General features: G+C 42.8%; 1 pseudogene; it reads right to left on the reverse strand.

The window, feature by feature from the left end:
• Positions 1 to 14,792: 14,792 nt before the first annotated feature.
• On the reverse strand, positions 14,793 to 17,236 carry LOC132025997 (small ribosomal subunit protein uS10-like; annotated as a pseudogene).
• Positions 17,237 to 17,375: the final 139 nt, after the last annotated feature.

Consider the following 17,375-nt stretch of genomic DNA (forward strand, 5'->3'; position numbering starts at 1 on the left):
AGCTTTAGGTAGCATAGACATTTTCACAATATTTATTCTTCCAATCCAGGAGCATGGAACATTTTTCCATTTCTTTGTGTCTTCCTCAATTTCTTTCATGAGTACTTTATAGTTTTCTGAGTATAGATTATTAGCCTCTTTGGTTAGGTTTATTCCTAGGTATCTTATAGTTTTGGGTGCAATTGTAAATTGGATTGACTCCTTAATTTCTCTTTCTTCTGTCTTGTTGTTGGTGTAGAGGAATGCAACTGATTTCTGTGCATTGATTTTATATCCTCCTACACTATTGGTGGGAGTGCAAGCTGGTGCAACCACTCTGGAAAACAGCATGGAGGTTCCTCAAAATGTTGAAAATAGAACTACCCTATGACTCAGCAATTGCACTACTGGGTATTTACCCTAAAGATACAAATGTAATGATCCGAAGGGGCACATGCACCCAAATGTTTATAGCAGCAATGTCTACAATAGCCAAACTATGGAAAGAACCTAGATGTCCATCAACAGATGAATAGATAAAGAAGATGTGGTATATATACAAAATGGGATACTATGCAGCCATCAAAAGAAATGAAATCTTGCCATTTGCGAGGACATGGATGGAACTAGAGGGCATCATGCTTAGCGAAATAAGTCAATCGGAGAAAGACAGCTATCATATGATCTCCCTGATATGAGGAAGTGGAGATGCAACATGAGAGGTTAAGGGTTAGGAGAAGAATAAATGAAACAAGATGGGATTGGGAGGGAGACAAATCATAAGTGACTCTTAATCTCACAAAACAAACTAAGGGTTGCTGGGGAGGGGGTTGGGAGAAGGGGGGTGGGGTTATGGACATTGGGGAGGGTATGTGCTGTGGTGAGTGCTGTGAAGTGTGTAAACCTGGCAATTCACAGACCTGTATCCCTGGGGATAAAAATATATTATATGTTTATTTTAAAAAAAAAATTTAAAAAAAAAGAGGTGCAGGGAAAGCAAGTGTATGCTCCTTGGACTTTTAAAGTGGGGGTACTGGCCCTGCCTTTTACTAAAGCTCCATGGTAGGGGATGCCTTGAACCCAGGGAGAGAGTTCAGGTGGTTGGGCAGCCACAAAACCAAGGAGCATTCGTGACAGTCTGTCAGAGCAGTCACCGAGGAAATGTGGTCGACTACTGATGCAAGAAGCTACTGTAATGCATTTAAAAGCTCACTGTTTTAAGAGAATTTTAAAAAACCAATCTGAGAAAATTTCATTCATATCTGGGAAAGCACTTCAAAGTGTTCAACAGGAAGATGAACGTTGCGTTATCACTCTATGGTGCGGAGCATCAGTAACAGACTTCCTCTCGCTCTGCCCACTTCTCCCACCACTGCCCTATGAGGCCGGGCTGCTCACGGAAGTGAGGCTTGGTTTCAGGGCAAGGCACCCAGGCCCTATCTGCGAACTACTTACTGTCTTAATCATTGCGGCATCAGGGGAAAGTGAGACCTACCCTTTGAGGGCTGCTGGGGGAACCAAATGTACTTCAAATCAAAGGGCAGTACCAAGGTCAGGCATTACTGAGCAGTGGTCTGAAAGGCTTTTTGACTTGCAGTACAAATGTCCACAAAATCCCATGAACATTTCCCATCCAAGTACTAACCAGGCCCGACCCTGCTTAGCTTCCGAGATCAGACGAGACCGGGCGCCTTCAGGGCGGTATGGCCATAGACCCCATGAACATTTCCATGGAATTGTTGAGAGCCTTAAAAAACAAAGTTTGAAAACCACTGACAAATACACAGGATACCAGATGGGGTATCTAAAGACCTGAGTGTGGGGCACCTGGGTGGTTCAGTGGGTTGAGCCTCTGCCTTCCGCTCGGGTCATGATTTCAGGGTCCTAGGATGGAGCCCTGCACTGGGGTCTCTGCTTGGCAGGGAGCTTGCCTCCCCCTCTCTCTCTGCCTGCCTCTCTGCCTACTTGTGATCTCTGTCAAATAAATAAATAAAATCTTTAAAAATAAATAAATAAATAAATAAAGACCAGAGTGTGTCCCTGGGGTTAATTACTTCTCTATAAGCTTTGCTTTCTGTAAGCCACAATTTCCTCTTCTGTAAAATGGGGGGATAAAAAAGCCATCTCATGGTGTTATTATAAGGATTAAAGTAGAAGAGATACATAATACCTAGCTGATTGGTAAAATGCTCTATGAAGTTAGAATATCTTACTTGTCATAGGGCCAAGAATATTAAATCTAGAACGCTTAGGTCCTGTGTCTGTATTGCTTGGGAAATTTTGCCATCCTGGGATAGAGAGGCCCATAGAGGTTCATTGTGCCTTGCCTCAATAATGTTAAAACAGGGGACGCCTGGGTGGCTCAGTCTGTTAGGGGCTGCCTTTGGCTCAAGTCAAAGCCTGCTTCTCCCTCTGCCTCTGCCTGCCTGTGCTCTCTCTCTCACTCTAATAAATAAATTAAAAAAATCTTTTTTTAAAAAAAATGTTAAAACAGTACTGATAACAGAACCAGATTCCTGGCCTCTCCTGTCCCTATCATTTTAAACCCATCATCTGAGCTCTGGCTTGACTTACGGCCTTGATTTGTTATTGTGTTTGTGAACCAGTGTTCAGGTGTTAATTTATGCATCCCACTGTTGTGGGCAGTGCCTCTGGGCTCTACTCAGGGATGGCTTGCTTTTTCTTTCTGCATCTGGCTAACCGAGGTGCTGTGCTCCATTTTCCCCTAGTTGGTCCCAAAGCGTCCTCCTCAAAGACTTTTTCCCAGAGCCCTGGGGAAAGGCTAATTGGCAAGAAGATTCCCACTTCACACCAGCCACATCTCTTCCAGCATAGGAGCCATTCCATGGGTTGTGACTGCGTCCCACTGGGAGACACTCCTCTGGGTGGCTGCCTTTGTTTAAGATACAGGAACTTAAGCCCACAAGTTGCTCTGAAGGCTTTTCCAAACTTCTCTTCTGCACGTTGGGTAGGGACATTTTTCTAGGCTTCCGAAGGTACTTCCTACTTTCTGGAAATAGTCTCCCAGATCTGGCCACAGCTAGAAGGATGGAACTAACAAAGCATCTGAGCTGGAACAGAACTGGGGGAAAGAGGGGTGCCTGGGTGGCTCAGTGGGTTAAGCATCTGTCTTTGGCTCAGGTCATGATCACAGGGTCCTGGGACGGAGCCTCGTTTCAGACGCCCTGCTCCTCGGGGAGTCTGCTTCTCCCTCTGCCTGCCGCTCCCCTGCTTATGTTCGCTCACTCTCACTCTCTATGTGACAAACAAATAAAATAATAAAATAAAAATCAGCAGAATTTAGAGTTGAGGTTGAAGGAAAACTTGACCCCAAAAAGTTGAGAGTTTAGTGTCTAGGACAAATGTTCAGGTAGGAGTGTGCTAAAGCCAGTGACTAGCAGGAGCTATTTGAATAGAGTTAATTCTTCACACTCTCTAGCCTCTGCTTGTGGGAAAGAGACCCTTTGGATGGGGACAACTCGCGGGCTTTTACAGTCCTGGCAAGGTGAGTAAAGATAGTTACTTAAACAATTTTCTTCCACTTTGGCAAATCATGGTACCGGATTTGTGGGGTTCTAGTGGGCTCCCAAGATGCTAACCTTCCGGAGGTGGTTGTTGCCATGTACCCCATACCTGGGATCAGGCTACTTTGAAGGTTAATTGTCATGTCACCAATCTACAGCTCAGAGGGCCCTTGCAGATCTGGGAAAAGAGATACCATCAGCACTGGTTTCTGCAGAACATTGAGCCCCAGAACACTGAGTCAAGCTGGAGAGGAAGGCAAGCAGAGGGGGCTCCTGCAGGAAGCTGGGAGAGTATGTTTTTATACCCTTCAGAACCTACCTCTTGGTGTAAAACAAGGAGCATAGGGGCACCTGGGTGGCTCAGGGGGTTAAAGCCACTGCCTTCGGCTCAGGTCATGATCCCAGGGTCCTCGGATCGAGCCCCACATCGGGCTCTCTGCTCAGCAGGGAGCCTGCCTCTTCCTCCTCTCTCTCTCTCTCTCTCTCTGCCTGCCTCTCTGCCTACTTGTGATCTGTCAAATAAATAAATATTAAAAAAAAAAAAAAGAGGGAGCATAAGATTGATGCCAGTTACTCAACTGCACACCATGCCGTAGACAAAAGCAGGACCTCAATTATTCTGGATCCGCCCTTTACAAGGTGACCCCTCCCTCCCCAGTCTTTGCCCATAACAAGGGAAAGTCCTTGGGATCTGACCAGCTGTGGAACTAATAAGAACTTCCGGTCCTCCCTTGTGGCTTGCATGCCTTTCCATGCCTTTGAACAATTTATTTTATATTATGAATCATATGTAATAAACAAGAATAAACAAAAATTATTTATGAAACACCCCCAGCCATATGTAAATATTATACTAGGCCTTGTAGGAGAGGCAAAGAAAGTTATGAAATGGGTACTTTAATAAATCTTAATACTTTCCAAAGTGCTTTCAGATCCTTGCAGGGTCTCACCCTTATAACCTCTGCTTAGCCTTCCCAAGACACTTTCTCCCACTAACTTTACTTTGCTATATTTATTCTAATAGCTGTGCATATCAGTTGTTGCAGTAACGTGCATCCGTCCTTGTCAATCTTTCATTTACAGGTAGTCATGTGCACCTAACATTTGCCCGTTCCTTAGAGCGGGCACCTTCATTTCACCAGTTGCACTAAAATTCCCCCGAGGGTTGGAACTCTGTTTCAGCCGAGAGATGGTAGAGACAGAACTTTTTTTAAAAAGTAATTGCTTTTTAAAATTTACATGTAATAAAACTCACTTTTGTAGGTGCCTATGAGTTTTGACACATGCATAGCTACATCAACAGCACCGCAATTACGATATGGAACTTGATCTGCCCCTTCCCACACAAATCCCTACCTGCTGCCCGTTCCTAGTCAGTCTGCCCTCTGCCCACCCTCTCCCCCAGCCCTGGACAACCGCTGATCTGCCTTGTATCCCTATCATTTTGTCTGGTGAGTGGAATCACACATATGTAGGTTTGCACACGTGACTTCCCTCACTTACCGGAACGCCTTTGGGCTGCATCCGTATTGTTGCTCATATCCACGGCTTTTAATGCTTGGTGGTATCTCATTCCACAGAGGTATCATCGTCTGTTTATGCTTCTACCCACTCAAGGATTCAGGCTGTTTCCAATTTTTTGTCATTATGAATAAAACTACCATAAACATCTATGTACAAGTGTTTTTTGTTTTTTGTTTTAAGATTTTATTTATTGGGATGCCTGGGTGGCTCAGTGGGTTAAAGCCTCTGCCTTTGGCTCAGGTCATGGTCTCAGGGTCCTGGGATCGAGCCCCACATTGGGCTCTCTGCTCAGCAGGGAGCCTGCTTCCTCCTCTCTCTCTCTGCGTGCCTCTCTGACTACTTGTGATCTGTTAAATAAATAAATAAAAATCTTTAAAAAAAAGATTTTATTTATTCACAGAAAGTGAGAGCACAAGCAAGGGGAGTGACTGGCAGAGGGAGACATGGGCTCCCTGCTGAGCAGGAAGAGGGACATGAGGCTGGATCCCTGGACCCTTGATCCTGATCTGAGTCAAAGGCAAATGCCCGATCAGCTGAGCCACTCAGGTGCCTCCATCTGCAAGGTTTTGTGTGAATATAAATTTTCATCTCTCTTGGATAAATACCTAAGAGTGGGATTGCTGGAACATATGGTAACTATGTTTAACTTTAAAAGAAGCTGTCTGTGAACCTAAAACATCTCCAAAAATATAGTCTTTAGTAAGAAAAAAAAAAAAACCTGTCAAACTGTTCTCCAAAGTGGCTGTTCCGGTTTGGATTCCTGCCAGTATTGTGTGAGAATTCTAGTTGCTCTGCATCTTCGTCAACACTTGGTATTGTCAGTTTTTTAATTCTAGCCATTCTAATAGGTGTGCAATAGATTTTCACTGTGGTTTGAATTTGCTCCTGATAACTAATGGCGTTGATCGTCTTTTCTTGTGCTTATTTGTTATCTGTATATTTTCCCTTGTGAAGTGTCTGTCTCTTCAAGTCTTTTGCCCATTTTCTTAATTGGGTTATTAATTATTCTATTGTTGAGCCGATTATATATTATGCAATCAGGTCTCTTGTTGGATATGTGTTTTTTGAGACAAAGGAAAAACCTCAAAACAGGCTGAAATGATAAAGATGATTTATTGGGTCACATAATTGTAAGATACAGAGGTATAATGCACAGTCTTTGAGACTGGTGGAATTTGGTTTCTCACTGTCTTCCCATATCTCCACCCTACATCCTACTCTGCTAGCTGTATCTCGGACACAGCTTTTCCCCTAGCATCAGCATTGCTGCAGTAATTCCAAACCTCACCCATAAACCACACTGTCCAGAAAAAGAGATGGCTAGATTGCAATACACCTTTAAAATGAGACGTCTTCTCTTACAACAACCGTTGGAAATCTCTCCAACATCATCTTGGTGTGAAATGGGCCAGGGGCCTATTGTAAAACAATCTCAGTGACCAGGGAATGCCGCAAGGATGACCGGGTTAAGCCATGATGTGGAGACTATACTTTGAGGTTTCCAGCATCTTTGATCACTCTTCCCTTGTGGGGTTTTTTTTTTCCTCCTCTGACACTATGAGTCCTACCTTACTAAAACAGAGGCCACCTCCTCACTGTCTCAGTGACTCTTGTAACTAAGGCACAGGCATGAAAGCAGACTCACCAATTAGATGCTCCTGTGTGATATTTTGATTAGGAAAGGAACAGGATGAAGAAGCAAGGGACATGCAGAATCACTTTCTTACCAGAGCGGCAACAGAGGTCCAATCATTTATTTGTTAAGTTAAGTTTGGGCCCTATTGAAGTCATCCCATGTAAAATTAAGTCAATGTGGTACTTTTTTTTTTTTTAAGATTTTATTTATTTATTTGACAGAGAGATCACAAGTAGGCAGAGAAAGAGAGAGGAGGAAGCAGGCTCCCTGCCGAGGAGAGAGCCTGATGCAGGGCTTGATCCCAGGACCCTGAGATCATGACCTGAGCCGAAGGCAGAGGCTTAACCCACTGAGCCACCCAGGCGCCCCACGCGTCATGTTTTACAATGCATGGACTGCATCCAAGTTTGAGACTTGGGCTCCAAATGTGAGTAGTGATGCCATTTACTGTGATGAGGAGCCCTGAAGGCAAAGGTTTAAGAGGAAAGACGATGACGATTTTGAGGTGTCTTTGAGATATCCTGTCAGGCAGTTGGATCTATGAATGTAGGTGCTCAGGAGATACAGAGTCACAGGCAACTTGTTAACATGAAAAGGTGCGTGCTGAGAGTTTCCGGGCCCTTTTCTTGGCTTGTTTCATATATACCTTATAGGAGTGCATAATAAGTTTTATTTTAGTTATTAATTTTCAGATAGGCTCCACACCCGATGTGTGGCTTGAACTGAGGACCCTGACATTGAGAGTCACGTGCTGTACCGACAGCCAGCCAGGCAGGCCTCTTGTTTGCAAGAGACAGAAACCCTACTTTAACTAGCTTGGACAAAACCAAGAGTTTATTGGTATAATTCTCTTGGTCAAGGAAGAATTGATGAACCAAACTTTATAAGAAATGCAAAAATGGGGGCACCTGGGTGGCTCAGTTGGTTGAACAGCTGCCTTGGGCTCAGGTTATGATCCCTGAGTCCCGGAATCAATCCTCACATCAGGCTCCCTGCTCAGAGGGGAGCCTGCTTCCCCCTTCGCTCCTCCCCCTGTTTATGCTGACTCTCTCTCTCTCTCTCTTTCTGTTGAATAAATAAAGATTTAAAAAAAATTTTTTTTAAGATTATATTTATTTGACAGAGGAAATCACAGCAAGAGAGGAAACACAAGCAGAGGGAATGGGAGGAGGAGAAGCAGGCCTCCCACCAAGGAGGCTGCCCAATGTGGGGCTCCAACTCAGGACCCCAGGATCATGACCTGAACCAAACGCAGATGCCTAACGATTGAGGCACCCAGGTACCCCAATAAATGAAGAGCTTTAAAAAAAAGGGGAAGGCAAAAATGCAGTTGGGCTGCAGGAACAACCAAAAAGACAGAATTTCTATAGCACTCATCCTTTCTTCTCTCTTCCATGTTCTTAGTGCATACTGACTTCTTTCCTATGGAAGTATGGAAACACAATTGTAAAGAGATACAATTGCCAGGAGATCCCATGCTTCACAGCTTAAAGTGCAGGTAACCAAGGAGACTGACTCTACAGTCTCAGTTCAAAGATCATGGGCGAGGAGTTATTGGTCTGACGTGTGTCAGCCCTTCCCTGGGTCAGTTGACTCTGGTGGTGGTGGTCTTGGATGCCCATGGCAGAATAAAACTTCAACATTCTGTATCACTTCCCCCTCCCTGGCTTGGGTAGGATCTCAGGGTCCTAGGATGGAGTCCTGAGTCAGGCTCTCTGCTCAGCAGGGATCCTGCTTCCCTCTCTCCCTCTGCCTGCCTCTTTACCTACTTGTGATCTCTCCCTCTCTCTGTGTCAAATAAATAAATTTTAAAATTTTTAAAAATAAAATAAAATATTTAAAAAACTGTAGCTGCCACTCTGAGCTCAGATCCTTACTACTTAAAGAATTTTCTGATGAGATCAGTGGTAATGTAAATGAAAGAGATTTTTAAAAATATTGATTAATAATATATGTTAACAATTGGAAGACAGACATAACTCAGTAGACCAATAATTTCCAAATGACCAAACGCATGATGTTGCAAAATTATGCCTGGGTAAAAAATTCATTTCATGTGAAAGATAGATCAATAGATTCTAATTTAAAAGAGTATGAATGTTCATTGACATGGTTTTAGATTCCACATTGAAATTAATCTTTAGGAAACGACCATTTGCTGACTTCTGGTACAGTATTAAAGAAGAACATCCAAAATTATCTGAAAAGATTATTAAAATACTCTCCCTCCTCAAAATACTTTTCCCTTTTCCAATTGCACATTGGTGTGAGGCCGGATTTTCTTCCTATATTCTAACTAAAACAACATATTACAACAGGATGCAGAAATGTATGAGCTTCTATTAAGATAGACATTAAACATATTTGCAAAACAGTAGTTTATAACCAAGCAAACAAATGTTCCTGAGTAAAGACAAATGTATTCTTAGATATGTAAGGATTCAGTAAATAGACTTACCTGCCCTGCCCTTCTAAAGTAAGTTACTTGTTTTTTTTTGTTTTTTTTTTTAGATTTTACTCATGTATTTATGTATTTATTTGAGACTGTCATCATGTTGCAGATGGGGGCTGGTGGCACCTGGGCAGACAGGGAGGGAGAGAAGAATCCCACAACGACTCCTTCGGAGTGCAGAGTCCATTTGGGGCTAGATCCCAGGACTCTGCGATCATGACCTGCGCTGAAACCAAGAGTCGGATGCTCAAATGAGTCACCCAGGCGCCCCTTAAAAATCACTTTATTTCTGCCATTAAATATGTGAATAGTTATGACCACAAGAATGGAGAAGTTGGGTGATAAAGAGATTGCTTTCTGAATTATAAATTGCCTCCAAATTATATGTACTATGGTTGTAAAGGAGCAGTTCCTCAGAAGAGGGAAGATCCCCTTTGGGTAGACAAACCAAAAACTAGGAATCAGTGCATCACCTTATCGAAGCCCCTCCCTTTAGAATGTCCTCCTCCTTCTATGCTCATCCAATTCCCATTATATTTCAATATAAAGCTCAGACCGCAGGTAGAATTGTAGAAGGTCAGTATTGGAAAGGAGCAGGATAGAGGAAAATCATTTATACTGAGATCTATGATTATGTACTGATCTGGGAGTTCAAAATTCATTCACATTTGGTGTGCCTGGGTGCCTCAGTGGGTTAAAGCCTCTGCCTTCAGCTTGGGTCATGAACCCAGGGTCCTGGGATTGAGCCCCACATCTGGTTCTCTGCTCAGTGGGAAGCCTGCTTCCCCCCTCTCTCTGCCTGCCTCTCTGCCTACTTTTGATCGCTCTCTGTCAAATAAATAAAATCTTAAAAAAAAAAACCCACCTAAAAAAAAGATTAAAAAGATTTGGTAAAATTAATATTTTTTATTGTTTCATCAATTTGAGCCAAATAACGCCTGTCTGCGTACTTGTGATCTCTCTCTGTCAAATAAATAAACAAAATCTTTTTTAAAAAATTCATTCACATTTACTCTTTATAGAAAATCGGAGGACTAGGTTTTGCTATCCCCATTTTATAGACAAAGAAATTGAGGGTCAGAGAGAGTAAACCACTTGCCCATGGTCATCCTACCAGCTAGAGGTAGAATTTGGATGCAAACCCAAATCTTTTTACTTTGAAGTTCACGACCTTTGCATTTCAGTATACTATCTTAAATTTCATCTAATCTAAGTAAGCCCTGCCCAATCTGGTATTTAAATCCTCATCAAGACATCCCCATGAATGGTTAACAGCCCAATCCCCTCCAACAGCAGAATTCCACACATTCTAATGCTGTCCATTATATCCATTGACTGCACTAAATGTTTCTTCTCAATAATAAGCTGACATAGTTCTTCTGAAGCCCTTACCCATAAGTCTTAACAATACCCTTTGGGGTTATGCATAATGAGCTAGTGGGAGAGACCATTAATGGGATATTGATTCTCTTCTTCTTTCAAATGTTTTATTTCTTTATTATTATTTTTTAAAGTAGGCCCCACACGCAATGTGGGCCTTGACCTCACCACCCTGAGACCAAGAGCCACATGCTCTACCCACTGAGCTAGTCAGGTGCCCTTTTCTTTTACATAGGAATAGAATTTTTTGCCTCAGCGCAGAAGCAGATGTACCATGAAGCTAATGAAACTGAAGTTTTAGAGTCCCTCACCTGCCAGGGCTCTGACAGTTGCTGGGAGTTGTGGAGTGTTCTAGATGGAGAGGGGAACAGACTGAAACATTTCTCATGGATTGGCTGAACAGATCGTAAAAGAAAGGCACCTGAAACTCCAATTATTTGTTGTAATTTCTTTCCTCATACTTAACAAATATATTTGTACTTAATTTTATGCTGGAAATCTTGAAAGGCAGGCAGAGAGAGAGAGGAAGCAAAGCAGGCTCCCTGCCAAGCAGAGAGCCAGACGTGGGGCTTGATCCCAGGACCCTGAGATCATGACCTGAGCCAAAGGCAGACCCAATCCGCCGAGCCACCCAGGTGCCCCTCTAATATTTTAATTTTCACTTGAAATCTCAGATTTTGGGGGGCACCCGGGTGGCTCAGTCATTAAGCGTCCTCCTTCAGATCAGTGGTCCTGGGATCAAGCTTTGTGTTGGGCTCTCTATTGGGGGGGGACCCACTTCTCCCTCTCCCACTCCCCCTGCTTGTGTTCCCTCTCTCACTGTGTCTCTCTCTGTCAAATAAATAAATAAAATCTTAGAAATAAGAAAGAAAGAAAGAAAGAAAGATCTCAAATTTTTAATGGCAAAATATAGTCAATTGTTTTCCTTGAAGTGATAAGCTTGTTTTGTTCATTTTCAAGAAAATGTCTGCCAGAACCTAAGTCTCAATAGCAATGGTTTGTCTGTCAGCCTTTCTTTCAAGTAGCGAGGGTAGAACGCAGAAAGGTAGCTGGTTCAGCTTGTGACCCAGATGCACAAATGCTTTTCCTCAAGACAACCCTCAGACTTTACCAAACAGCAGCAGTGCCTTATATGTACTTCCTCTGTGCTGCACAGAATATTTTAAAATGTGCATTTAATATTCAAAAGATTTAGGGGCACCTGGGTGGCTCCGTGGGTTAAAGCCTCTGCTTTTGGCTCAGGTCATGATCTCAGGGTCCTGAGATTGAGCCCCGCATCGGGCTCTCTGCTCAGTGGGAAGCCTGCTTCCCCCCCTCTCTCTGCCTGCCTCTCTGCCTACTTTTGATCGCTCTCTGTCAAATAAATAAATAAAATCTTTAAAAAAAAACCACTTAAAAAAAAGATTAAAAAGATTTAGTAAAATTAATATTTTTTATTGTTTCATCAAGGACACATGGGAGTATGGGGCAGTGAAGAATGCCGTTACTAGCACACTCGGTGCCATGACATTGATTTGTGCTGAGCTGCCTGCAATTTTACCCACTATTGTTTTTGCATCAACAGTGCAAATATTAACAAAGTAGAAAGCCAAATAACGTCTTAGTATTATTACAAAAATAGCTTTGACCTCGTAGATACCCTGAAAAGATTTCTAAGACCCCAAGGAGTCGGGGCATCTGAGTGGCTTCATCCATTAAACATCTGCCTTCAGCTCAGGTCATGATCCCAGGGTATTTAGGATCGAGCCCCGTGAGCAGGGAGCTTGTTACTCTCTCTCCTCTCCGTTTATGCTCTCTCTTACTATCTCTGTCTCTCTCTCTCAAATAAATAAATCTTTTTTTTTTTTTTAAGATTTATTTATTTATTTGACAGACAGAGATCACAAGTAGGCAGAGAGGCAGGCAGAGAAACAGGAGGAAGCAGGCTCCCTGCTGAGCAGAGAGCCCGATGTGGGGCTCAATCCCAGGACCCTGGAATCATGACCGGAGCCGAAGGCAGAGGCCCAACCCATTGAGCCACCCAGGAGCCCCTCAAATAAATAAATCTTAAAAAAAAAAAAAAAGAAAGAAAGAAAGACCCCAAGGAGTCCATGGACTACACTTTAAAAATGTCTGTTTTTGTGCATGTATTTTTTTTTTAAGATTTATTTATTTATTTATTTGACAGACAGAGACCACAAGTAGGCAGAGAGGCAGAGAGAGGAAGGAAGCAGACTCCCCGCCGAGCAGAGAGCCCGATGCGGGGCTCGATCCTAGGACGCTGGAACCATGACCTGAGCCAAAGGCAGAGGCCTTAACCCACTGAGCCACCCAGGCGCCCCTGTACATGTATTTTGTAGACTCACGGCTATGTCAGATAATTTTCCCCTAAAAATTCTGTATCTGTTATTCCACTGTACTTAGTATTCCAGAAAAAAATAAAATCAAACATAATTTTTTTTCTTTATACCTAAACTATTTATTCTTTTTAGGTTGGAGTACTTATTTTTTTGTAATTAAAAAATTTTTGCCAGAGTATGTCTATGTAGGTCTGTTTGTTCATTTTTATTCAACACGGTGATCCCCTTTAGTCTTAGTACTTAGAGTTTTTTCTAGCTCCTAAAACTTTCAATTTTGACTTCTTTTTTCTTTTTCCTCCCTTAGGGCCAGCAGTAATTCTTTTCTTTTCTTTTTTAAGATTTTATTTTAAGTAATCTCTATACCCAGTGTGGGGCTCGAACTCATACCCCCTGAGAACAAGAATCACATGCTCCACCAGCTGAGCCAGCCAGGCGCCCCAGAACAGCAGTAATCCTTGATTTAAATCTGTTCTTTGTTAGGTTGCCTGGCTGGCTCAGTCTGGATAGCATGTGACTCTTGACCTTAGGGTCATGAGTTGGAGCCCCATGTTGGGTGTAGAGATTACTTAAATAAATAAAACTTTTTTTTTTTTAATCAGTCTGTTCTTTGTCCTCTATTGCTATCATCTTTTCTCTTATTATTTCATCCTTTCTCCCTTTCCTCCACATTTTAAGGTACTTTCTCATATTTATTATTGCATTGTCTATAATGTGAGTTCTTTGCCTCTTTTTGTTGTATATTAATGCGTAGACTTCCTGTAGCTCTCCCGTATCTTACACAACTCCCTTTTCATCTCTCTTGTGGCTTTGTATTTCATGTTCTGTCCTTTCATCTCCTTTGTTTCCTCTTTATGACCTTTTGCTCCCTTTCTGTAAAGAACATGACTTCTTATATCCTAATAAAGACCCAGCTATTTTCAGACAGTAGGAAGCGTGGAATTTCCTTGCCTCCATTACTGCTTGCTTCTAGATTTTCTGAGCACCTTGTCAGAGCTCTAGCATTTGGCAAGTCAGGTGCGTAAGTCCTGACTCCCTTCCCTGGGTCTGGTACACATTCTCCTAGAGGAATTTTGTCCTGCTAAGATGAAATTGACTCCTCACTTCCAATGCATGGTTTTTTGTTTTTGGGGTTTTTTTAAGATTTTATTTTTTATTTATTTGACAGACAGAGATCAGAAGTAGGCAGAGGGGCAGGCAGAGAGAGAGGAAGGGAAGCAGGCTCTCTGCTAAGCAGAGAGCCCAATGAGGGGCTTGATCCCAGAACCCTGGGATCATGACCTGAGCTGAAGGCAAAGGCTTAACAACTGAGCCACCCAGGCACCCCAATACATGGTTTTCTGATACTTTGAACCAATTGGGGAGAGTACTTTTCTCCATCACTTGGTGTTCCTTCACTGTGAGGAGAGGTTCACTAGGATAATTTTCCTGGCCTCTCTCTTCTCCTTCACTCTTAGCTTCCGTGGAAGGAGGGTACCTAAGTGATAAGTTTGGGAATCCCTTCATCTAGGAAGCTGCCTTGCTGGGAAAGAGTAGAATCTTCTGATTTTTATTGTGTTCCATACTATAAGAGATGCAGGGGCAGGCCTTGCCTCTGGAATAAACAGACTGACATTACTTCAAAAGACCCCAACATCTGAAATGCTGGGTGTGAACATTGGGAAATAAATAGGAATTTAATTTCTGGGTGACAAAATTTCTACAGAAGAGACATTTGTGAAGTGGAGTAAGTATCTTTGAGCTTTAGACTTTAGAGTGTACTTAGTAGGTTTTGACTGGGACAATTTAAGAGGTTATCTTAAAGCCGGGTAAGTTCTGAGTTGTGCAGATAAAACTTTTAACTTCTGTAAGAGTCTTGAAGTCATAAGGCGCCTCCTGTTCTGATCTTGCCAGGTGACTACAGCTTACGTCAGGATATTACAGCTTATACTTCTATAGAGCAAGGCTGCACACACGGGACCTTAAGCAAAGATGTGGTCCCTAGCAAGACCCTTCGGCAAAGCTGCTGCAGTGGCCTCAGTGGCCTCAGTGGCCTCAGTGGCCTCAGGGTGTAGGCGACTGCCGCATCCCCAGACTTCCACTGTGGCCCTGGTCTCAGTCCACACGCGCAGACCTCCTGGGAACCTCCATGCACACTGGTGGATCTAGAGAACGCAGTTAGCAGGCATAGCTGAGGCCAGAATGTGAATTTTAGGGGCCAACGAACATTTCAGTTCGTAGTTCTGTTAGGATTTGGCAGGGGCAGGAAAATGTGTGTGCTTTTAATATACAAGCCAGAGGCCCCTGGGTGGCTCAGTGGGTTAAAGCCTCCACTTTCGGCTCAGGTCATGATCCCAGAGTCCTGGGATCGAGGACTCTGCTTGGCAGGGAGCCTGCTTCCCTTCCTCTCTCTCTGCCTGCCTCTCTACCTACTTGTGATCTCTGTCAAATAAATAAATAAAATCTTAAAAAAAAATACAAGGCAGTTGAATCCACAGGGACTGAAAGAACTTTTGAGGGTTAAGCTTTAAATAATTACTGCCACGGGAGGCTTCTGTTTTATAGAAATGTCCCCTATTTTGATCTGGGTGATGGGTACTTGGATGTGTTCACTTTCTGAAAAAACTATATTGAGATATATACTTGATCTGTGCACTTTTCTTTATATAATATTTTACTAAAAAAAAAAAAAAAGTTGGGGCGCCTGGGTGGCTCAGATGGTTGAGCGTCTGCCTGCAGCTCAGGTCATGATCTCAGGGTTCTGGAATCAAGCCCTCCATCGGGCTCTCTGCTCGTCGGGGAGCCTGCTTCTCCCTCTCCCTCTGCCTCTCCACCTGTTTATGCCCTCTTTGTCGCTCTCTCTCTCAAATAAATGAATAAAATCTTAAAAAAAAAAATAAAGTAAAAAAGAAAAAGTTGTATGAAAAATAATTAGTTCCAAACCTACATGAAAGCATTTGTCTGTCTGCCCAGATCTGTCTATATTTTAATTAAATGTCTTATTGCTCTGGGGCGCCTGGGTGGCCCAGTGGGTTAAGCCTCTGCCTTTAGCTCAGGTCATGGTCTCAGGTTCCTGGGATCAAGTCCTGCATTGGGCTCTCTGCTCAGCAGGGAGCCTGCTTCACCCCCACCCCCGTCTGCCTGCCTCTCTGCCTACTTGTGATCTGTCAGTCAAACAAAAATAAATAAAATTTATTATAAATAAATAAATAAATAAATGTCTTATTGCTCAAAAAACTATCAAACAGGTATTCTCTTACGTGAAGCCAAGTATATTCTATTACACTCCATTTCGCTTAAGTTTACTGATTTATTGACATAAAGTTCTTAATAGTTTCTATAATGTTTAAAGACTTTTTTTTTAAAGATTTTACTTATTTATTTGACAGACAGAAATCACAAGTAGGCAGAGAAGCAGGCAGAGAGAGAGGAGGAAGCAGGCTCCCTGCTGAGCAGAGAGACCGATGTGGGGCTCTATCCCGGGACCCTGGAATCACGACCCGAGCCTAAGGCAGAGGCTTTAACCCACTGAGCCACCCAGGCGCCCTTATAATGTTTAAAGACTTTAAGAGAATTATGTTCCCCTTCCCATTCCTGGTATTATTCATATGTAATCTTTTTTTTTTTTTAAGATTTTATTTATTTATTTGACAGACAGAGATCACAAGTAGGCAGAGAGGCAGGCAGATAGAGAGAAGGAAGCAGGCTCCCTGCTGAGCAGAGAGCCCGATGTGGGGCTCGATTCTGGGACCCTAGGACCATGACCTGAGCCGAAGGCAGAGGCTTTAACCCACTGAGCCATCCAGGCACCCCAATCTTTTTTTTTTTTTAACAATTGATAATGTATTTATTAAAAGGTTGATTGAAGCATCTACATTGGTGACTTCAGCCTCAGCTTCTGACTCAATACTGATGGAAGTCATCTGCTTAACAATCTCAGAAGGGGGGGCGCCTGTGTGGCTCAGTCCTTAAGCATCCACCGGGTCATAATCTCAGGGTCCTTGGATAGAGCCCCACATTGGGCTCTGTGCTCTGCAGGAGGTCTGCTTCTCCCTCTCCCACTCCCCCTGCTTGTGTTCCCTCTCTCGCTGTCTCTCTTTCTCTCTGTCAAATAAATAAATAAAAATCTTTAAACACACACACACACACACACACCCCATCTCAGAACAACTGTGCAAATCAGTGAGTCGCCTGTGGATCCTCATCTGAAAATGAACCTGAATCTTAGAACCTTCACCAACAGAAGCTTTTCTTATAGTGATTCTCAGAGTCTTGATAAGCATCCAAACTGGTCTTTCGCTTTGAGATTCTTTTCCTTTGAGCCTCTGAACAAGTCAGCACATACTTTCTCCCAAGATTTTACGTTGCAGCTGCTTAGAGTAATTCTAATTTGATGAATTACCATCTCTGAATCCACGAGTGTCTATCCAGTGTGTTTCTTTCTTTGTCTCTTTTTTGAAGATTTTACTTATTTATTTATCTATTTATTTATTTAACAGAGAGGTCGAGCGAGTGCACAATTAGGCAGAGCAGCAGGCAAAGGGAGAAACAGGCTCTTTGCTGAG

This window comes from Mustela nigripes, chromosome 10 (assembly GCF_022355385.1).
Source record: "Mustela nigripes isolate SB6536 chromosome 10, MUSNIG.SB6536, whole genome shotgun sequence".
Classification (NCBI taxonomy): Eukaryota; Metazoa; Chordata; class Mammalia; order Carnivora; family Mustelidae; genus Mustela; species Mustela nigripes.